This window comes from Drosophila virilis, unplaced genomic scaffold, assembly GCF_030788295.1.
Source record: "Drosophila virilis strain 15010-1051.87 unplaced genomic scaffold, Dvir_AGI_RSII-ME tig00002251, whole genome shotgun sequence".
NCBI classification, from domain to species: domain Eukaryota; kingdom Metazoa; phylum Arthropoda; class Insecta; order Diptera; family Drosophilidae; genus Drosophila; species Drosophila virilis.
The window spans coordinates 18,692-42,500 of NW_027212903.1; the positions used below are offsets into that span (position 1 = coordinate 18,692).

Sequence of the window (23,809 nt, forward strand, 5' to 3'; positions counted from 1 at the left end):
GCTCGACTGTAACCACAGAGCAGCAAAGCCTTTTGATTTTGTATGCGTCTTTGTTATTTTTCGCCGGCTCGAGATTTACGAAGAATATGTTTAGGGGTTTTTTTGTGCTTTTTTGTGTGAGGTTATAAAGGTCTCTTACTTCGTGCCCGTAGTTGCTTAAACCTTCCTTGATCTCGACCAGCTCAGTAGAGTGGTGCAGGCCTTTGACCACTATCCGGTAGGCTCTTTCGTCTCTGGGCTGAAAGGTCTGATACCGTTTGTTGTTTTCATTGAGAAATGCCTTGAGTGCAGTGAAGCTAGCTTTATCTGGCGTCATTACTCTAATGTTGTTGTTTTTAGTGGCTTTATATGTAAATTCTACTGCTTTGCCAAGGGCGCCAGTTATGGCATTGGTAAGCGCTTTGATATTGGTCACGTCTGGAATAAAAATTGGTGGTGGCCTGATCGTCTTAGGTTCTTTAGCAGGCTCCTTATTTGGTTGGCCCTTAGCTAGTCCTATGACTTCAGTGGAGTCATCGCTGGCCGAAGATTCTTCGTCGTCTTCATCTGTAGAGAGTGAAGCAAATCTGTTACTTGTTAGATTTTCTCTAGCAGCTTTGCTGGTGCTTGGTCCGTCAGGTAGGTGTACGCGGGAAGGCTGTTTGCGCTGTTTGCGGACGGGCTTCCTCCTTATTTCTCCAGGTTCACTAGTGCAACTCGAATTCTCAGAGTCAGGGTTGCTAGTTCTGATGTTGGTCTTCTTCCTCTTGGTGCTGCTAGTTTTGATGAGCTGTGTAGCACGTGGCTCGGCTTGCCAGTCCATCTTGTCCATCTGGTTGGTGAGGGGTACGGGGGAGCGGGAGCAAACAAGCTGCCCGTCTGGCGAGCGTAAGCAGCGAGTGCTAGTCTGTGTTATTGTTTGGTTTTGTATTCTAATTGTCGTGTGTGTGTTGAAATAACGCGCACAAGCATGTAAGCGTGTGCGTGTGTAAGTATTAGTGCGCCGTTATTTGCGCACGGCACGCAAGCTGAAAGAGCGCAGTAACGGTTGCAGCGACCAATCAGAGCGCAGCTGGCCTGAAAATTTCGCCGCAACTAACTGTTGTTTATGTTGCTTGTGTATTTGGAATGCTTCGCAGCGGTCCGCAGGCACGTCTTTACTCAACGAGTGTTCGATCGCGACTCAAACCTATTCATGGTGAGCAGTGTGTGCTCATCACATTATACGCTGAAAGCGTATAATTTTAAAAGTTTGTCATATACTCGTTATTTGAGTTAGATATCGTTATTTGTTATGTTGTATAACATTTGGCTTACGATATTAAGAAAAAAAGATAATTGTGAAACTTTCAAGCCAAGATGTGTTGTTAGTAATAATTTTATTGTTACTACATCGTGTAAACAAATGGGTTTCCTTTTATCGTAAAATTTAACAATTGCATCCAGTGGAAATTCGATTCATACAGATGTATGGACGATTAGTACGCTGGAAAAAAAGTTTCTAAAATTTTTGTAATTATTTTAAATATTTGTCATAAATGAAACTTTAACATTTTACATACTATTTAATATAGTATGTGACTTGTTTTACTTAATATATTTTTATCGCATAATTATGTTTGCAAGTTATGCATGCATAATTTATACATATAAATAAATTATCAAGTTTGTCATCAAAATTAAAGTGTTTATTCCATTATGGTATTAAGCAATGTGTGATAAAATATATATTAAGTAAGTGTACATATAAAGATATTTTTGAACGAATTGTATATATTTTCATATAGATATAATATGTGGTGAATCTTAAAAAATGTGAAACGTAAATTAACGAACATGAAATGCTATGTAACAATGGCCATATTCGTTTATATTTAACATTAATATCTATAGTATATTTTTTATTCAAAAATATATTAAGTTGTAATGTAAATACATTTTGTAAATATGTATGTTATTTTGTACATACAAATTATAAAAACATTATTCTGGTTGATCCTGCCAGTAGTTATATGCTTGTCTCAAAGATTAAGCCATGCATGTCTAAGTACACACGAATTAACAGTGAAACCGCAAAAGGCTCATTATATCAGTTATGGTTCCTTAGATCGTTAACAGTTACTTGGATAACTGTGGTAATTCTAGAGCTAATACATGCAATTAAAACACGGACCTTTTGGAACGTGTGCTTTTATTAGGCTAAAACCAAGCGATCGCAAGATCGTTTTATTGGTTGAACTCTAGATAACATGCAGATCGTATGGTCTTGTACCGACGACAGATCTTTCAAATGTCTGCCCTATCAACTTTTGATGGTAGTATCTAGGACTACCATGGTTGCAACGGGTAACGGGGAATCAGGGTTCGATTCCGGAGAGGGAGCCTGAGAAACGGCTACCACATCTAAGGAAGGCAGCAGGCGCGTAAATTACCCACTCCCAGCTCGGGGAGGTAGTGACGAAAAATAACAATACAGGACTCATATCCGAGGCCCTGTAATTGGAATGAGTACACTTTAAATCCTTTAACAAGGACCTATTGGAGGGCAAGTCTGGTGCCAGCAGCCGCGGTAATTCCAGCTCCAATAGCGTATATTAAAGTTGTTGCGGTTAAAACGTTCGTAGTTGAACTTGTGCTTCATACGGGTAGTACAACTTACAATTGTAGTTAGTACTATACCTTTATGTATGTAAGCGTATTACCGGTGGAGTTCTTATATTTAATTAAATACTTGTATTTTTTTATATATTCCTCCTATTTAAAAACCTGCATTAGTGCTCTTCATCGAGTGTTATTGTGGGCCGGTACAATTACTTTGAACAAATTAGAGTGCTTAAAGCAGGCTTCAAATGCCTGAATATTCTGTGCATGGGATAATGAAATAAGACCTCTGTTCTGCTTTCATTGGTTTTCAGATCAAGAGGTAATGATTAATAGAAGCAGTTTGGGGGCATTAGTATTACGACGCGAGAGGTGAAATTCTTGGACCGTCGTAAGACTAACTTAAGCGAAAGCATTTGCCAAAGATGTTTTCATTAATCAAGAACGAAAGTTAGAGGTTCGAAGGCGATCAGATACCGCCCTAGTTCTAACCATAAACGATGCCAGCTAGCAATTGGGTGTAGCTACTTTTATGGCTCTCTCAGTCGCTTCCCGGGAAACCAAAGCTTTTGGGCTCCGGGGGAAGTATGGTTGCAAAGCTGAAACTTAAAGGAATTGACGGAAGGGCACCACCAGGAGTGGAGCCTGCGGCTTAATTTGACTCAACACGGGAAAACTTACCAGGTCCGAACATAAGTGTGTAAGACAGATTGATAGCTCTTTCTCGAATCTATGGGTGGTGGTGCATGGCCGTTCTTAGTTCGTGGAGTGATTTGTCTGGTTAATTCCGATAACGAACGAGACTCAAATATATTAAATAGATATCTTCAGGATTATGGTGTTGAAGCTTATATAGCCTTCATTCATAGTGGCAGTAAAATGTTTATTGTGTTTGAATGTGTTTATATAAGTGGAGCCGTACCTGTTGGTTTGTCCCATTATAAGGACACTAGCTTCTTAAATGGACAAATTGCGTCTAGCAATAATGAGATTGAGCAATAACAGGTCTGTGATGCCCTTAGATGTCCTGGGCTGCACGCGCGCTACAATGAAAGTATCAACGTGTATTTCCTAGACCGAGAGGTCCGGGTAAACCGCTGAACCACTTTCATGCTTGGGATTGTGAACTGAAACTGTTCACATGAACTTGGAATTCCCAGTAAGTGTGAGTCATTAACTCGCATTGATTACGTCCCTGCCCTTTGTACACACCGCCCGTCGCTACTACCGATTGAATTATTTAGTGAGGTCTCCGGACGTGATCACTGTGACGCCTTGTGTGTTGCGGTTGTTTCGCAAAAGTTGACCGAACTTGATTATTTAGAGGAAGTAAAAGTCGTAACAAGGTTTCCGTAGGTGAACCTGCGGAAGGATCATTATTGTATAATGTTCATTTCCGTTAATAAAAACAATTTTATATATAGAAATATATAAAATTTTTCTGAATATAAATGAATAATCATTTAAAAACATATACACATACTTATTCCCAATTAATATATATTTATATAATATCTGTCATTTTCAATTTGGGATTTGTCTGTGTTTATGCGTTTTAATGATGAAAAACTTGCGTGTATATGTACCATAATATACATGCGTTGCACAGATGTATTGTTCATTATTATATGCGCATACATTATATAAACGCAACAACCTAAATTTTATGTGTTGTACCTGTTTTCAGGTTAATGCTTTGCATATTTCTATAAAAATATTTTATTCTTCTATCTATATAAAAATTTTATTCATACCATATTTTTAAAGTATATGTAAAACTAAGACATTTCGCAACACAATTTAGGTATAAACAATTTTATTGAAGGAATTGATATATGCCAGTAAAATGGTGTATTTTTAATTTCTTTCAATAAAAACATTTGTGACGTAATGAAATAAACCAATATAAATTATCACTCTAAGCGGTGGATCACTCGGCTCATGGGTCGATGAAGAACGCAGCAAACTGTGCGTCATCGTGTGAACTGCAGGACACATGAACATCGACATTTTGAACGCATATCGCAGTCCATGCTGTTTTGTACTTTAATTAATTTTATAGTGCTGCTTGGACTACATATTTTTTTTTTTTTTTTTTTTTTTTTTTTCATTTTGTTTATTGATTTAATACTATCCATCGTGGACAACCATTAAATTGTATAATTATAAACTTAGCTTATGTGTATTTCATGTATTGAGCTTAGTATAGTTGTTATTCTTAGAGAGAGTTAAATGGCTATGTTATTCCATGACAGAAGGTCAAATGGCTATATTGTTCCATGGGAGATCCAGTGGGTGGGCTCTGCAGAGTCTTCTCCTTTGTTGGCTGTTGTCTAGCAGACAAATGGCTAGTGTGTTGGGATGGTTGTGTAATCGCTTGATATATCGTCTGCTGCTTTTGGCAATCTCGTCTTTTACCCAGGGGAACTTGAGAACATCGTGGATGGTGGCGTTATCATGATATATGTGTGCGTTTGTAGCGATGCGTAATGCTTTGTTTTCGAAAGTTTGAATGATCCGGATATTGGACCTGCAGGCTGTACCCCAGAGCTGGATTCCATAGGTCCAGATTGGTCTGATGATCGCCTTGTAGGTCAGAATCTTGGAGGAGGTGGAAAGCCTTGATCTCCTGCCCATAAGCCAGTAGTAGGCTTTTAGTCGCTGCTCACACTGGTTTCGCTTTTTTGTTAGGTGTGCTCTCCAGGTGAGTTTCCTGTCTAGCGTTATTCCCAGATATTTAGGATTGGGTTCTTCTGGTATTGTGACTCCGTCTAGTTGAACTGGTGGACAGTTACCCGAGCGGAGTGCAAAGGTAGTCGCAGTTGACTTGTCACCATTGACTGTAATGTTCCATCGCTTTTGCCAGTCGTTGACGAGGTTCAATTGCATCTGCATCAGTGAGCTAGCTTCGCCAGGTGATTTCGAGATGGTGAGAAATGCCGTGTCATCGGCGTACGTGGCAACGCGCACGTTTGGGTTCCCAGTGACGGGCAAGTCAGCTGTGTACACGTTATAGAGCAGCGGACCCAGAACACTTCCTTGAGGGACGCCAGCATGAATGTGTTTGGTGTTGGACACTGTATCCCCACATTTAACTCGGAATGTTCGGTTCTCCAGATATGAAGCCAGAAACAAGAAGTAGGCGTGTGGGAGGTTACCCTTGAGCTTTTGCAGGAGTCCAGGATGCCAAACTCTGTCAAAGGCTTGTTTGACATCGAGGAATACGGCGTAGCAATATTTTTTCTCCTCAAATGCGTCGAGGATAGTTTGAACAACTCTGTGGCATTGTTCCGGGGTTCCGTGACAGCGCCTGAAGCCAAATTGGTGATCCGGGATCAGACCGGCCTCGTCCAATACTGGCAAAACTCTACTCAAAAATACTCTTTCTAGTATCTTTGAGAGCGCTGGCAGTAAACTAATCGGGCGATAGGAGGCCAGATTATCTTCAGGTTTACCAGGCTTAGGTATCATTACTACTTGTGCACTTTTCCATTGCGCTGGGAAGTAGCCGATTTCCATGCATTTGTTATATATTTTGGAGATGAACGAGATGCTTCTTTGCGGTAGTAGCTTTAATGCCATTGCATTGATACCATCATCGCCTGGGGCTTTTTTGTTGTTTAGCGCAGTTATGTATTCCGCTATCTCCTCTTCATGTACCGGTGGAATCGTTTCCGTTCCTTCGGGCGGTACACTTAGCTGGTGTGCAGTTTCGGATGCTTCTTCTGACGTGCACCTGCTGAAAGGGGTGAACACAGTTTCTAAGTGCTCGGCGAAGGCATTGGCTCTGTCAGATTCTGTTCTACACCAACTGCCATCAGTTTTTCTTACTGGGTTGATTCTTTTCTGTGGCCTTTTAATGTGCTTGGTTACTTGCCACAGATTGTGTTGTGGGTCGTTAGGGGCAAGCTGCGTAAGAAAACTATCTAGGGCATCTTTTCTCAGAATCTTGAGTGTCTCTTTCAGTTCCTTGGTGATTCTATTTAGGACTGTCTTGTCCCTCGGGTTCCTGGACAGGAACCAGACCCGCCTCAGTCGCCTTTTTTCAGCAAGCAGCTCGGCCACTTGTTGTGACCAGAGGTGAACGTCTCTATTTTCAACTCTGGGCCGGCTTGAGAGTCTTGGCGCCGCATGTGACGCCGCATTGTGGATATGAGTTGTTAGCTCTGTGACTGCCGCTTCGATGTCCTCCGGGCTATTTAGTGGGGGGCTGGGATTGGTGCAGTTGTCCAACCAGGTTTGATATTTGCCAATATCAGTGGCTTTATATATAAGCTTCTTGCGGGCAGACTTCCTCATGGGTGCAGCAAATATAGAGATGGCTATGGCGCTGTGATCAGACAGGAGGTCCTCTACTTCTCTGACTTGGATTCTGCCAGTATCCAAACCACGAGTTATCGCGATGTCCAGGACGTCTGGCACCTTATATGGGTCTGTAGGCCAGTATGTAGGTGCGCCTGTACTGTGGCAGTCGAGGTTTCTTAACCGGGTTTGCCTGAACAGCGCGTAGCCTTTAGGGTTATTTGTTCTGGAGCCCCACCAGGTGTGCTTGGCGTTGAAGTCTCCACCTATTAGAAACCTTGTGCCTAGGCTGTCCATTAGCGTCCCGAATTCTTCGTCCCTAGCATTGTGCTTGGGGGGGCAGTAGGCAGCGGCTATTGTGACGTCTCCCAGCGTGGTACTCACTCTTATTTTTGCGCATTGGATCCACTCCTCCAGAGTTGGGGGCAGGATCTCATAGCTTATGTTGCTGCGAATTAGAATGGCAGCTCCGCCGCGGGCTCTCCCGTTGGGGTGATTGGCTGAGATCAGGTCGTAGCCTCGTAGGCAGAAGTAAGATCTTTCAGAGAAATGGGTTTCAGATATGAGGAGAATTTCGGTATTGTTGGTCTTGCAGTAAAGCTCAACCTCAGGCCTGTTTTTGCACAGGCCGTTAGCATTCCAGATCGTGATCTCTAAACCTTCTTGCATAATGTGGAGCAAACAGTTTCCAGCATCTGTGTCATTTGACCTAGTATTTTATCCATCATTTTTTCAAACATGACCTCTAGCCTTGTCACTATCGCATTAAGTTGATTGTCCGGCTGTGAATCCGGGCAGGGAGCTTGATTTGCCTCGTAGGTGCTCTTTGCAGCCTTAGCAAAACTAATGTTTGCATTCACTTTGCTGCAGTTTAGTGGTAGTCCATCTCTTGGAGCTGTCTGTCTGTTTGCCGTTAAGAGGCTCTTTGCCTTCTTATAAGCTGGGCATCCTTTGTATGAGGCCACATGGGGACCCTGGCAGTGCAGGCAGAAGGCCGGGTCACTGCTCTTCTTTGAGCATTCCGACGTGGAGTGTCCGCCTCCACATTTCACACATCTATGTTCCAGGTGACAGTATCTTTGAGTGTGTCCGTATCCTTGGCAGCGATAGCATTGGGGGACATCGTTAAACTTCAGTGGAGGCTCGACTGTAACCACAGAGCAGCAAAGCCTTTTGATTTTGTATGCGTCTTTGTTATTTTTCGCCGGCTCGAGATTTACGAAGAATATGTTTAGGGGTTTTTTTGTGCTTTTTTGTGTGAGGTTATAAAGGTCTCTTACTTCGTGCCCGTAGTTGCTTAAACCTTCCTTGATCTCGACCAGCTCAGTAGAGTGGTGCAGGCCTTTGACCACTATCCGGTAGGCTCTTTCGTCTCTGGGCTGAAAGGTCTGATACCGTTTGTTGTTTTCATTGAGAAATGCCTTGAGTGCAGTGAAGCTAGCTTTATCTGGCGTCATTACTCTAATGTTGTTGTTTTTAGTGGCTTTATATGTAAATTCTACTGCTTTGCCAAGGGCGCCAGTTATGGCATTGGTAAGCGCTTTGATATTGGTCACGTCTGGAATAAAAATTGGTGGTGGCCTGATCGTCTTAGGTTCTTTAGCAGGCTCCTTATTTGGTTGGCCCTTAGCTAGTCCTATGACTTCAGTGGAGTCATCGCTGGCCGAAGATTCTTCGTCGTCTTCATCTGTAGAGAGTGAAGCAAATCTGTTACTTGTTAGATTTTCTCTGGACTACATATGGTTGAGGGTTGTAAGACTTTGCTAATTAAGTTGTTTAAAATTTTTCGAAGTTTTAAGCATATGGTATATTATTGGATAGATTATGTGTGTCCCTGATATGCATAAATTTATTCATAATATTAATATATATATGGATGTACTACTCATTGTATATTTTGTATGAGAAAACTGAAGAATTATATTTTCTTTTTTCAAATCAAATAATACTGAGGAATGTCTAGCATAAAAGAAAAATATATTTTTCCTTAATCTAGAATTGCCTCTTATTAATGATGTGTGATAAAAGAATTGTTGTAAAATTTATGGAACTTCAGAACAAAAGTATTATCCATTATATTGAACAATAAATAATGTTCAATTAACATTGTTTTATACAACCTCAACTCATATGGGACTACCCCCTGAATTTAAGCATATTAATTAGGGGAGGAAAAGAAACTAACAAGGATTTTCTTAGTAGCGGCGAGCGAAAAGAAATCAGTTCAGCACTAAGTCACTTTGTCTATATGGCAAATGTGAGATGCAGTGTACGGAACATCAACATTCTAGTATGAGAAGTTAACGATTTAAGTCCTTCTTAAATGAGGCCATTTACCCATAGAGGGTGCCAGGCCCGTATAACGTTAATGATTACTAGATGGTGTTTCCAAAGAGTCGTGTTGCTTGATAGTGCAGCACTAAGTGGGTGGTAAACTCCATCTAAAACTAAATATAACCATGAGACCGATAGTAAACAAGTACCGTGAGGGAAAGTTGAAAAGAACTCTGAATAGAGAGTTAAATAGTACGTGAAACTGCTTAGAGGTTAAGCCCGATGAACCTGAATATCCGTTATGGAAAATTCATCATTAGAATTGTAATATTTTAAACAATATTATAATAATAGTGTGCATTTTTTCCATATAAGGACATTGTAATCTATTAGCATAAATATTTATCATAAAATTATGTCTGATTGCTTATTTGAATTATATGCTTGGCATTTTAACATAAAATAAAAGATATAAATTTGATAAAGTGCTGATAGATTTATATGATTACAGTGCGTTAATTTTTCGGAATTATATAATGGCATAATTATCATTGATATTTGTGTTTATTATATGCATTTGTATGATTAACAATGCGAAAGATTCAGGATACCTTCGGGACCCGTCTTGAAACACGGACCAAGGAGTCTAACATATGTGCAAGTTATTGGGATATAAACCTAATAGCGTAATTAACTTGACTATTAATGGGATTAGTTTTTTAACTATTTATAGTTAATTAACGCAATCCCGGGGCGCTCTATATAGTTATGTATAATAATATTTATATTATTTATGCCTCTAACTGGAACGTACCTTGAGCATATATGCTGTGACCCGAAAGATGGTGAACTATACTTGATCAGGTTGAAGTCAGGGGAAACCCTGATGGAAGACCGAAACAGTTCTGACGTGCAAATCGATTGTCAGAATTGAGTATAGGGGCGAAAGACCAATCGAACCATCTAGTAGCTGGTTCCTTCCGAAGTTTCCCTCAGGATAGCTGGTGCATTTAACTGTTGTATAAAATAATCTTATCTGGTAAAGCGAATGATTAGAGGCCTTAGGGTCGAAACGATCTTAACCTATTCTCAAACTTTAAATGGGTAAGAACCTTAACTTTCTTGATATGAAGTTTAAGGTTATGATATAATGTGCCCAGTGGGCCACTTTTGGTAAGCAGAACTGGCGCTGTGGGATGAACCAAACGTAATGTTACGGTGCCCAAATTAACAACTCATACAGAAACCATGAAAGGCGTTGGTTGCTTAAAACAGCAGGACGGTGATCATGGAAGTCGAAATCCGCTAAGGAGTGTGTAACAACTCACCTGCCGAAGCAACTAGCCCTTAAAATGGATGGCGCTTAAGTTGTATACCTATACATTACCGCTAAAGTAGATGGTTTATATTACTTGTAATATAAATTTTGAAACTTTAGTGAGTAGGAAGGTACAATGGTGTGCATAGAAGTGTTTGGCGTAAGCCTGCATGGAGCCGCTATTGGTACAGATCTTGGTGGTAGTAGCAAATAATCGAATGAGACCTTGGAGGACTGAAGTGGAGAAGGGTTTCGTGTGAACAGTGGTTGATCACGAGTTAGTCGGTCCTAAGTTCAAGGCGAAAGCCGAAAATTTTCAAGTAAAGAAAAATCTAAATATATTTGTCATCTAACCGATTTTTATACACTTGAATAATTTTGAACGAAAGGGAATACGGTTCCAATTCCGTAACCTGTTGAGTATCCGTTTGTTATTAAATATGGGCCTCGTGCTCATCCTGGCAACAGGAACGACCATAAAGAAGCCGTCGAGAGGTATCGGAAGAGTTTTCTTTTCTGTTTTGTAGCCGTACTACCATGGAAGTCTTTCGCAGAGAGATATGGTAGATGGGCTAGAAGAGCATGACATATACTGTTGTGTCGATATTTTCTCCTCGGACCTTGAAAATTTATGGTGGGGACACGCAAACTTCTCAACAGGCCGTACCAATATCCGCAGCTGGTCTCCAAGGTGAAGAGTCTCTAGTCGATAGAATAATGTAGGTAAGGGAAGTCGGCAAATTAGATCCGTAACTTCGGGATAAGGATTGGCTCTGAAGATTGAGATAGTCGGGCTTGATTGGGAAACAATAACATGGTTTATGTGCTCGTTCTGGGTAAATAAAGTTTCTATCATTTATGGTAGTTTCTTGTTCCCCGGATAGTTTAGTTACGTAGCCAATTGTGGAACTTTCTTGCTAAAATTTTTAAGAATACTAGTTGGGCTACCAATTAGTTCTTTTAAATTATAACGATTATCAATTAACAATCAATTCAGAACTGGCACGGACTTGGGGAATCCGACTGTCTAATTAAAACAAAGCATTGTGATGGCCCTAGCGGGTGTTGACACAATGTGATTTCTGCCCAGTGCTCTGAATGTCAAAGTGAAGAAATTCAAGTAAGCGCGGGTCAACGGCGGGAGTAACTATGACTCTCTTAAGGTAGCCAAATGCCTCGTCATCTAATTAGTGACGCGCATGAATGGATTAACGAGATTCCTACTGTCCCTATCTACTCAGTTCGTTTCAGACAGTCGTTGGGAACAGACGTGTTTATTTCATCGCTCGCTTCGCAAACAATTTTAAGATAACGGTGCTTTCAAGCAACGGTATCTTGTTTACATTTTGTGCGCTTATCAGCAATAAAGTTTTATTGCTTTGTTTACGTCGTTGCTGCGTGAGCAACAGGCGTTCGTGTGTGTGTGTGAAACCGCCAGCTTCTACGTGTGTGTGTGTGTGTGTGCGTGCTATTTATATATTAAATAGATAAGCGCACACCTGCGGACGATGCCGCCACGCAAAAAGAAGCCCGCTGAGAAGGGGGCTTTTGAAAATTGTAGGATGACGTCGGAAGATGAGGTGACCTTGTCGGAGTCGTCATCGAACAGCGAGGTAAGGCGGAGGAGCAAGCAGCGCCTGAGGAAGGCAACTTCCGAAAGCGCTGTCAGCTCAGTTGGTGCGCGTGAGGGGAGCGCTGTTCCCGCGGGAGCCGCAGATGGCTCGCCCGGAGCAGCGGGTGCAAGTGTGGAGGAGCGGGTTTTTGCCGTTCCTCATGCCGTGAGCGTTTTGGATGTGTCTGAACCTGCCGTGGAGGGGCCGTCGACAAGTGCGGCGGCTTTGAGGAAGCGGAAAGGAACAGCTGTCGAGCAGATGAAGGGGATAACGGGAGCTTTATTGCAGCTTGCACTCAAGGAGAGAGCCACGGGGTCGCTCATTTGCAAGTTAGTCGATTATACAGGGCAGTATGAGCAGCTCCTGTTCGCGCTTGTGGCGCAGAATGAGCGGCTGCAGGGGCGCTTGGAGGCCGTTTGCGGGGGTGCAGGCGTTTCGCATGAATTGCATGTTCCAGCCGGCCAAGCGCGGGCTCCGTCGGTGAACGCCGCCAGAGGGGGTCCCAGGTCGGCAGTGCCGTCTACCCCGGAGATGCCTCGGCCAGTTGAGACATGGTCCTTGGTTGTGCGCAGCAAGGCTGCTGGCAAAACCGCTAAGGACGTGGTGGAGCAGGTGGTGAAGGAGGTAGGTCCCTCTCTTGGTGTGCGGATACATGAGGTGAAACCTCTAAGGGATGGAGGTGCGTTAATTCGGACTCCATCGGTCGCCGAGCGTGAGAAAATTGTGGAGAACACAAAGTTCAACGAGGTGGGATTGGAAGTGTGTGTGAATGATAAATTAGGGCCGAAAGTTGTGGTTCAGGGCGTTCACTCGCAGATCACCCCTGACGAGTTCATGGGTGACCTTTACGAGATGAACTTAAAGGACAAAATGTCACTTGAAGCCTTTAAGAAAGGTGTCCGGATGACAAGTAAGCCATGGGCGGCGGGAGGTAATGTAGCAGTTAATATCGTCCTCGAGGGTGCTGTGGTGGCCATGCAGTCCCTTTTAGAAATCGGACGCTGCTACATAAAATGGTTTTCTTTTAGAGTGAGAAGTTTTGACCTGGTACCGGGATGCTACCGCTGCCTTGGCTTCGACCATAAGGTGGCGGAGTGCAGAGCCAAAGAGGACGTTTGCCGTCGCTGCGGCCAGATGGGTCACCGCGTGGCTCAGTGCAGCAATGCACTGAATTGCCGCAATTGCTCCTTTAAGGGGAAGCCGTCGGGACATCTGATGATGTCTCTAGCCTGTCCCATATACGGGGCGATTGTTGCGCGGGCGAATGCTAGACATTAAAATGTCTAGCAGATTTCTTCAGCTGAATTGTCAAAGGTCGTATGCAGCTATGTGTGATGTGGGGGCTATGATGTGTGAAAGGGGCAGCGTCGTTGCCCTGCTGCAGGAACCCTACGCGACCGGTGGTTGCGTAAGGGGATTGCCCGCATGTATGCGAGTATTCCCTGACAGCAGGGCTAACTCCGCTGTCATTGTGAATGATGTCAGTATTGAATGCACTTTGGTGAGTTCAACTGACTGGGGGGTGTGTGTGAGCCTAAGCGGCAGTTTTGGCAGGATTTTTGTAGTGAGCATGTATTGTAAGTTCGGGGATCCCCTCGAACCATACATTGCTTACTTGGATGAGGTGCTACTACTGGTTAGTAGCGTACCAGTCATCCTTGGTCTTGATGCGAATGCATCATCCCCCATGTGGTTCAGCAAGGTATCCAGACATTCGTCTGGGTATTCGAACCACACACGGGGTGAGATGCTAGCCGAGTGGGCCGTGTCCCAGGATGTTCGGGTCGTTAACGAACCCAGTGAGTGGTATACGTTTGCGGGTCCGGTGGGTCAGAGTGACATTGATGTTACTCTAGTGAATGCGGTGGCAATGAGTATGTATGCTTTTCATTGGTGTGTACTAGGTGGGCTTGGTGTGAGTGACCACAATCCGATTGAGATTGTTGTCACACACACTATTACGAGGAACGAAAGTGTTGGGGGTAATCGCTGGCGCACTTGTAGTGTGAATTGGTCCCTTCATGGGCTCATTGTGCAGGAGGCGGCAACGCAAGTTCCGCTTAATGCATTTAATGATTTGAATGTGGATGAGCAGGTCGTATGTGTGAATGGGTGGATAACTGGTGCGAATGATCGCATGTTTGAGAGGTACCGTAAGGTCAACCTTAAGCATGTGAAGTGGTGGACGAATCAGTTAAGCACCAAGCGGCGGATGGTCCGGTCTCTGCGGAAGCGATTCCAAAGGGCCAGAGCTACCAATGCGGATGGTGCAGCCCAACTCAGGATTGAATATAGTCGGTGTATGAATGAGTATAAGCAAATGCTTGTAAAGGTGAAAGAAGATGAATGGCGCTCTTTCCTGGAGCACAATAAGGATGACCCCTGGGGTCGTGTTTATAAAATAGTTCGAGGTAGAGGCAGGGAAACGGATGTAAGTAGCCTCCGTGTTGGTAACGTTCAGTTAACGGCATGGAGGGATTGCATGAATGTCTTGTTGAATGAATTCTTCCCCAGAGCGGATCATCAGGACTCACCACCTAGTGTGGTTAGGCCTGTTGATCCGCTTCTGGATAGTGAGTTGGAGGTGGCTTTCTCGAGGTTAAAGTCGAGGAAGTCACCTGGTATGGATGGATTCACTGGAGAAATGTGTAAAAGTGTCTGGAAGTCAATTCCAGAGTATATGAATGCGATGTATGCGAAGTGTCTGAATGAGGGTTATTTCCCCAGTGAATGGAAGTGTGCGAGAGTGATAGTGCTCCTGAAGTCGCCTGACAGGATCAGGAGCAATCCTAGATCTTTTCGGGGCATCAGTCTTCTTCCGGTTCTTGGAAAAGTTCTGGAAAGGATTATGGTAGAAAGGCTTCAGGAGAGAATGAATGACCAAATGTCTGACAGGCAATTTGGTTTTAGGCAGGGCAGATGTGTTGAGGATGCTTGGAGGTATGTTAGTGACTCTGTTGAGGCTAGCAGCTCCACGTATGTCTTGGGCATCTTTGTTGATTTTAAAGGTGCTTTCGACTACCTGAGTTGGGCGAGTGTTTTGAGAAGGTTGGATGAATGCGGGTGCCGAGAATTAGCTCTCTGGAAGAGCTATTTCTCTGGCAGACGTGCGTGTGCTGTAGGGCGGTGTGAATGTGTGAGCGTAAATGTGGTTCGTGGCTGTCCGCAGGGATCTATCTGTGGCCCATTCATTTGGAACCTCATGATGGACCCCTTGCTGGTGCAGCTTGAGCAGATGTGTAAATGTTGTGCGTATGCGGACGATCTGCTTATCTTGATTGAGGGTCGGTCGCGTCTTGAGATCGAGACGAATGCGGGTATGTGCTTGCGCACTGTGTATGAGTGGGGTGAAAGTGTTGGGGTCAGTCTTGCAATGGACAAGACAGTGTCAATGCTGCTCAAGGGCAGATTGGCAGCTAGTCGGCCACCCATTGTCAGACTGAATGGAGTGAATGTGAGGTATGCGTCTGAGGTGAAATATCTCGGCATAACCTTCGGCGAGAGGATGTGTTTCACTCCTCATATCGCTGGTCTCAAGGCCCGGCTACTTGGTTTGGTGGGGCAAGTGCGTCGTATTTTGAGGTCTGACTGGGGCCTAAGCAGACGTGCTGTCCGCACCATCTATGAGGGTCTGTTTGTTGCATGTGCAGCATATGGATCGTCTGTATGGTGCAAGGCGGTCACGACTGTGGTCGGCAGAAAGAAAGTGCTGGCTTGCCAGAGAGTGCTTCTGTTAGGTTGTTTGCCTGTGTGCCGCACTGTCTCTACGGAGGCAATGCAGGTACTGTTAGGAGTAGCCCCTCTTGACTTGGAGATCAGGCGTCGAGCCTTGATGTACAGGATCAAGAGGCGGCTGCCATTGCTGCAGAATGATTGGCTAGCGGGTAGGGATGTGGAGAGTTTAGGGCTTAGTGAATGCAAGAGATTGGTGAAAGAGTGTGTTTTGTCTGACTGGCAAGTCAGATGGGACACTAGCGTGAATGGGCGTGTCACTCATCGGTTTATACGGGAGGTTACATTTGCCGGCAGCCGACCAGACTTTGGGTTCGGCCTGAGTCTTGGATTCCTGTTGACTGGTCACGGTTCCCTCAATGCATTCCTGCATTCGAGGAACCTTTATGACAGTCCAGAATGCCGTTGTGGCTCGGCTGCTGAGACATGGGAGCATGTTCTCTGTGAGTGCACAAGGTATGCAGATTTTCGAGATCTGAGGGGGATGGGTATAAGTGAGGTTAGTGGCGGGTTTGACGTAAGTCAATCACTCACCACTAGTGATAGGGTTAGAAGAATGAGTGAGTTTGCTAGAGCTGCATTTTCCAGGCGACGTTTGCAATTGCAGGAAGGAATTGTATGAATGATGATGGATGGTAGATGTGAGAATGTGGGGGTACGAATGTGGGGGTGTTTCTGAATGGTAATTTTTGTTGAACATTGTGTTGTGATGGGGCTACCAACCCTTAACTGTTTGGAGTTTAAATTGGAAGTGCCCTTCTGGTACGAGGCCTGACCGGAGGCTTTTAATCTGGTACCACGGGTAACCAGGAGCCCACGGAACTTGTTCCGTCCTGGTTAGTTGGTGCGGCCCTTCGGGGAGTATCGTGGTGGTTGTGGTTTAACACCCAAATGCGGGTAGAGCATCGCTCGACGTGGAGTTGCGTCATACAACCGGGTTCCGTGACCCAGATTACGGAAGAGGCTTAGATAGTCCTCGTGCCAAACCAAGGTAGAAGTCACAACCAAACAGTCGTGTCTTTAATTGGTACCTGCGGAATTGTTCCAAGGGGGCGGTGATTGACGCTTGAATTAATCCTATACTAGGAACCGTGAGATTAAGCCATCGCGGCAGGTGCTCACGTTAAGCCCACTGACTTTCATGTCCCTATCTACTATCTAGCGAAACCACAGCCAAGGGAACGGGCTTGGAATAATTAGCGGGGAAAGAAGACCCTTTTGAGCTTGACTCTAATCTGGCAGTGTAAGGAGACATAAGAGGTGTAGAATAAGTGGGAGATATTAGACTTCGGTTTGGTATCGACAATGAAATACCACTACTCTTATTGTTTCCTTACTTACTTGATTAAATGGAACGTGTATCATTTCCTAGCCATTATACGGATATAATTATTATGTCTTATGGTATTGGGTTTTGATGCAAGCTTCTTGATCAAAGTATCACGAGTTTGTTATATAATCGCAAACAAATTCTTTAATGAGAGAATGCATTTATGTATTATTGATTTAAAAATTTGGTATAACTCCAATTACTCAGGTATGATCCAATTCAAGGACATTGCCAGGTAGGGAGTTTGACTGGGGCGGTACATCTCTCAAATAATAACGGAGGTGTCCCAAGGCCAGCTCAGTGCGGACAGAAACCACACATAGAGCAAAAGGGCAAATGCTGACTTGATCTCGGTGTTCAGTACACACAGGGACAGCAAAAGCTCGGCCTATCGATCCTTTTGGTTTAAAGAGTTTTTAACAAGAGGTGTCAGAAAAGTTACCATAGGGATAACTGGCTTGTGGCGGCCAAGCGTTCATAGCGACGTCGCTTTTTGATCCTTCGATGTCGGCTCTTCCTATCATTGTGAAGCAAAATTCACCAAGCGTTGGATTGTTCACCCATGCAAGGGAACGTGAGCTGGGTTTAGACCGTCGTGAGACAGGTTAGTTTTACCCTACTAATGACAAAACGTTGTTGCGACAGCATTCCTGCGTAGTACGAGAGGAACCGCAGGTACGGACCAATGGCACAATACTTGTTCGAGCGAACAGTGGTATGACGCTACGTCCGTTGGATTATGCCTGAACGCCTCTAAGGTCGTATCCGTGCTGGACTGCAATGATAAATAAGGGGCAATTTGCATTGTATGGCTTCTAAACCATTAAAAGTTTTTAATTTGTTTTATTAACGACAATGGATGTGATGCCAATGTTATTTATAACATAGTAAATTGGGAGGATCTTCGATCACCTGATGCCGCGCTAGTTATATTTTAAAACATTATTTAATACAATGTCAAAGCCTAGAATCAATTGTAAACGACTTTTGTAACAGGCAAGGTGTTGTAAGTGGTTGAGCAGCTGCCATACTGCGATCCACTGAAGCTTATCCTTTGCTTGATGATTCGAAAAAAAGTAACACTAGACGAACATAATTCGTATAATTGGGTTATACATTCGCTTAAAATATATTATCAATTTATAATTGTTATATATTTATTGATGTTTGTATGCCTACTCTACGAAATTTGTTCATCTACGTTGCTTTCAATTAAATTTTATATGTAGCATAGAACAATATATATATATTCAATACTTAAAACAATATTGATATATATATTTATGAAAATATGGAATTTGACGGATGGAATATATAAAAATATATATACACAATATCTATATTGAAACTTCAATAATTATTGAGGAGAGCATATAACAAAGAATAATATGTATATATATACAATACTTAAAGCCGTATTGATATATATGTATTTATATATACATGAAATTTTGGAATTGACGGATGGAATATATAAAATATATATACACGCATACCTGAATTAAAACTTCAATTATTATTGAGGAGAGTATATAGAATAGAATAATATTTATATATACAATGAACACTTAAGGCAATATTGATATATATATATATATATATATATATGAAATTATGGAATTGACGGATGGGAATATATAGTATATATATATATATATATATACATAGCTAATTAAGACTTCAATTATTACTTAGGAGAGCGTATAACATACAACAATATTTATATACACAATATACTTAAGGCAATATTGATATATATATATATATATATATGTGAAATTATGGAATTGACGGATGGAATATATAAAAATTTATATAAACAATACCTATATTAAAACGTCAATAATTATTGAAGAGGGGAGCATATAACGTAGAACAATATTTACAACTATACAATATTTTGAAATTTTTGGATGAACAAAAATATATAAAATTGTTACCAGTATTAAAACTTCAATTATTTTTTAGGAAAGCATAGAACGATATATATATATATTGCATTATATGTTATATATATATATATATATATATATATATATATATATATATATATATATATAACATATAATGCAATATTGAAATATATACATACACATACAAGAAAATATGGAATTGACGGATGGAAATCATCAAATACAGAAGAAACAGAATACTTACATTTTTTTATTCCTATTCTTATTAGCCTCTTCTAAAACATATTTAAATTTTATATGATACGTGATACAGAAATTTTGCTTGGATGTGAAGAAATGTATATCTTAATATTAATAATACAAAAATTGAAGACTATTCTGTAACATACATAATTAAATTGTAACTTAAACAACATTAAACTGTATATATAATAATAATAATATAACAATTTGACATTTCGAAAATACATTGGAAAATAATTGTGACTATGAAATTTTTATATATTGTATATTGATATATGATTATTAATATACAAATAAAATTATAAATGACATTAATCTTTATATATTATATATAACCTTTAACAACTTATATAAAATTATATTGAATTGTTATAAAAATAGTACATGAAAACGTTAAAATGAATAAAAGCATTTGGAAAAAATATCGCCATTATAGATGATGTGTCAAAAAACCTATATAGGGAGTGGTGTCGCGCAAGGCATGTCATATGAAAAATTTTAAGTACGGTAAATTCGTATGACTGTGGAGTGTTGCCTTGCCGGCATGTCAATTATGTTTATATAAGAAGAATAATGAAGTTATAAAAGTGTATTATTAAATTAGTACATGAAGACATTAAGGTGAACGGTAGCATTTGGAAAAAATATCGCCATTATAGATGATGTGTCAAAAAACCTATATAGGGAGTGGTGTCGCGCAAGGCATGTCATATGAAAAACTTTAAATACGGTAAATTCATATGACTGTGGAGTGTTGACTTGCCGGCATAAGTCAATTATGTTTATATAAGAATGTCATATGAAAAATTTTAAATACGGTAAATTCATATGACTGTGGAGTGTTGACTTGCCGGCATAAGTCAATTATGTTTATATAAGAATGTCATATGAAAAACTTTAAATACGGTAAATTCATATGACTGTGGAGTGTTGACTTGCCGGCATAAGTCAATTATGTTTATATAAGAAGAATAATGAAGTTATAAAAGTGTATTATTAAATTAGTACACGAAGACATTAAGGTGAATGGTAGCATTTGGAAAAAATATCGCCATTATAGATGATGTGTCAAAAAACCTATATAGGGAGTGGTGTCGCGCAAGGCATGTCATATGAAAAATTTTAAATACGGTAAATTCGTATGACTGTGGAGTGTTGCCTTGCCGGCATGTCAATTATGTTTATATAAGAAGATTAATGAAGTTATAAAAGTGTATTATTAAATTAGTACACGAAGACATTAAGGTGAATGGTAGCATTTGGAAAAAATATCGCCATTATAGATGATGTGTCAAAAAACCTATATAGGGAGTGGTGTCGCGCAAGGCATGTCATATGAAAAATTTTAAATACGGTAAATTCGTATGACTGTGGAGTGTTGCCTTGCCGGCATGTCAATTATGTTTATATAAGAAGAATAATGAAGTTATAAAAGTGTATTATTAAATTAGTACATGAAGACATTAAGGTGAATGGTAGCATTTGGAAAAAATATCGCCATTATAGATGATGTGTCAAAAAACCTATATAGGGAGTGGTGTCGCGCAAGGCATGTCATATGAAAAACTTTAAATACGGTAAATTCATATGACTGTGGAGTGTTGACTTGCCGGCATAAGTCAATTATGTTTATATAAGAATGTCATATGAAAAATTTTAAATACGGTAAATTCATATGACTGTGAAGTGTTGACTTGCCGGCATAAGTCAATTATGTTTATATAAGAATGTCATATGAAAAACTTTAAATACGGTAAATTCATATGACTGTGGAGTGTTGACTTGCCGGCATAAGTCAATTATGTTTATATAAGAAGAATAATGAAGTTATAAAAGTGTATTATTAAATCAGTACACGAAGACATTAAGGTGAATGGTAGCATTTGGAAAAAATATCGCCATTATAGATGATGTGTCAAAAAACCTATATAGGGAGTGGTGTCGCGCAAGGCATGTCATATGAAAAATTTTAAATACGGTAAATTCGTATGACTGTGGAGTGTTGCCTTGCCGGCATGTCAATTATGTTTATATAAGAAGAATAATGAAGTTATAAAAGTGTATTATTAAATTAGTACATGAAGACATTAAGGTGAATGGTAGCATTTGGAAAAAATATCGCCATTATAGAAGATGTGTCAAAAAACCTATATAGGGAGTGGTGTCGCGCAAGGCATGTCATATGAAAAATTTTAAGTACGGTAAATTCATATGACTGTGGAGTGTTGCCTTGCCGGCATAAGTCAATTATGTTTATATAAGAATGTCATATGAAAAATTTTAAATACGGTAAATTCATATGACTGTGGAGTGTTGACTTGCCGGCATAAGTCAATTATGTTTATATAAGAATGTCATATGAAAAACTTTAAATACGGTAAATTCATATGACTGTGGAGTGTTGACTTGCCGGCATGAGTCAATTATGTTTATATAAGAAGAATAATGAAGTTATAAAAGTGTATTATTAAATTAGTACACGAAGACATTAAGGTGGATGGTAGCATTTGGAAAAAATATCGCCATTATAGATGATGTGTCAAAAAACCTATATAGGGAGTGGTGTCGCGCAAGGCATGTCATATGAAAAACTTTAAATACGGTAAATTCATATGACTGTGGAGTGTTGACTTGCCGGCATAAGTCAATTATGTTTATATAAGAATGTCATATGAAAAATTTTAAATACGGTAAATTCATATGACTGTGGAGTGTTGACTTGCCGGCATAAGTCAATTATGTTTATATAAGAATGTCATATGAAAAACTTTAAATACGGTAAATTCATATGACTGTGGAGTGTTGACTTGCCGGCATAAGTCAATTATGTTTATATAAGAAGAATAATGAAGTTATAAAAGTGTATTATTAAATCAGTACACGAAGACATTAAGGTGAATGGTAGCATTTGGAAAAAATATCGCCATTATAGATGATGTGTCAAAAAACCTATATAGGGAGTGGTGTCGCGCAAGGCATGTCATATGAAAAATTTTAAATACGGTAAATTCGTATGACTGTGGAGTGTTGCCTTGCCGGCATGTCAATTATGTTTATATAAGAAGAATAATGAAGTTATAAAAGTGTATTATTAAATTAGTACATGAAGACATTAAGGTGAATGGTAGCATTTGGAAAAAATATCGCCATTATAGAAGATGTGTCAAAAAACCTATATATGGAGTGGTGTCGCGCAAGGCATGTCATATGAAAAATTTTAAGTACGGTAAATTCATATGACTGTGGAGTGTTGCCTTGCCGGCATAAGTCAATTATGTTTATATAAGAAGAATAATGAAGTTATAAAAGTGTATTATTAAATTAGTACACGAAGACATTAAGGTGAATGGTAGCATTTGGAAAAAATATCGCCATTATAGATGATGTGTCAAAAAACCTATTCATGGTGAGCAGTGTGTGCTCATCACATTATACGCTGAAAGCGTATAATTTTAAAAGTTTGTCATATACTCGTTATTTGAGTTAGATATCGTTATTTGTTATGTTGTATAACATTTGGCTTACGATATTAAGAAAAAAAGATAATTGTGAAACTTTCAAGCCAAGATGTGTTGTTAGTAATAATTTTATTGTTACTACATCGTGTAAACAAATGGGTTTCCTTTTATCGTAAAATTTAACAATTGCATCCAGTGGAAATTCGATTCATACAGATGTATGGACGATTAGTACGCTGGAAAAAAAGTTTCTAAAATTTTTGTAATTATTTTAAATATTTGTCATAAATGAAACTTTAACATTTTACATACTATTTAATATAGTATGTGACTTGTTTTACTTAATATATTTTTATCGCATAATTATGTTTGCAAGTTATGCATGCATAATTTATACATATAAATAAATTATCAAGTTTGTCATCAAAATTAAAGTGTTTATTCCATTATGGTATTAAGCAATGTGTGATAAAATATATATTAAGTAAGTGTACATATAAAGATATTTTTGAACGAATTGTATATATTTTCATATAGATATAATATGTGGTGAATCTTAAAAAATGTGAAACGTAAATTAACGAACATGAAATGCTATGTAACAATGGCCATATTCGTTTATATTTAACATTAATATCTATAGTATATTTTTTATTCAAAAATATATTAAGTTGTAATGTAAATACATTTTGTAAATATGTATGTTATTTTGTACATACAAATTATAAAAACATTATTCTGGTTGATCCTGCCAGTAGTTATATGCTTGTCTCAAAGATTAAGCCATGCATGTCTAAGTACACACGAATTAACAGTGAAACCGCAAAAGGCTCATTATATCAGTTATGGTTCCTTAGATCGTTAACAGTTACTTGGATAACTGTGGTAATTCTAGAGCTAATACATGCAATTAAAACACGGACCTTTTGGAACGTGTGCTTTTATTAGGCTAAAACCAAGCGATCGCAAGATCGTTTTATTGGTTGAACTCTAGATAACATGCAGATCGTATGGTCTTGTACCGACGACAGATCTTTCAAATGTCT

The 23,809-nt window shown here is 40.1% G+C and overlaps 2 non-coding genes and 1 pseudogene across 2 annotated transcripts in view; all 3 read left to right on the forward strand.

Moving 5' to 3' along the window:
• Positions 1–1,964: 1,964 nt before the first annotated feature.
• On the forward strand, positions 1,965–3,959 carry LOC116650180 (small subunit ribosomal RNA). Its single transcript, XR_004303165.1, has one exon. It is a non-coding gene; the product is annotated as a small subunit ribosomal RNA (ribosomal RNA).
• Positions 3,960–4,494: 535 nt separating this feature from the next.
• On the forward strand, positions 4,495–4,647 carry LOC6637206 (5.8S ribosomal RNA; annotated as a pseudogene).
• Positions 4,648–23,498: 18,851 nt separating this feature from the next.
• The window catches only part of LOC116650181 (small subunit ribosomal RNA), a 1,995-nt gene continuing 1,684 nt past the window's right edge, over positions 23,499–23,809 (forward strand). The window contains exon 1 of the ribosomal RNA XR_004303166.1: positions 23,499–23,809. This exon is cut by the window's right edge and continues 1,684 nt beyond it. This is a non-coding gene — a ribosomal RNA (small subunit ribosomal RNA).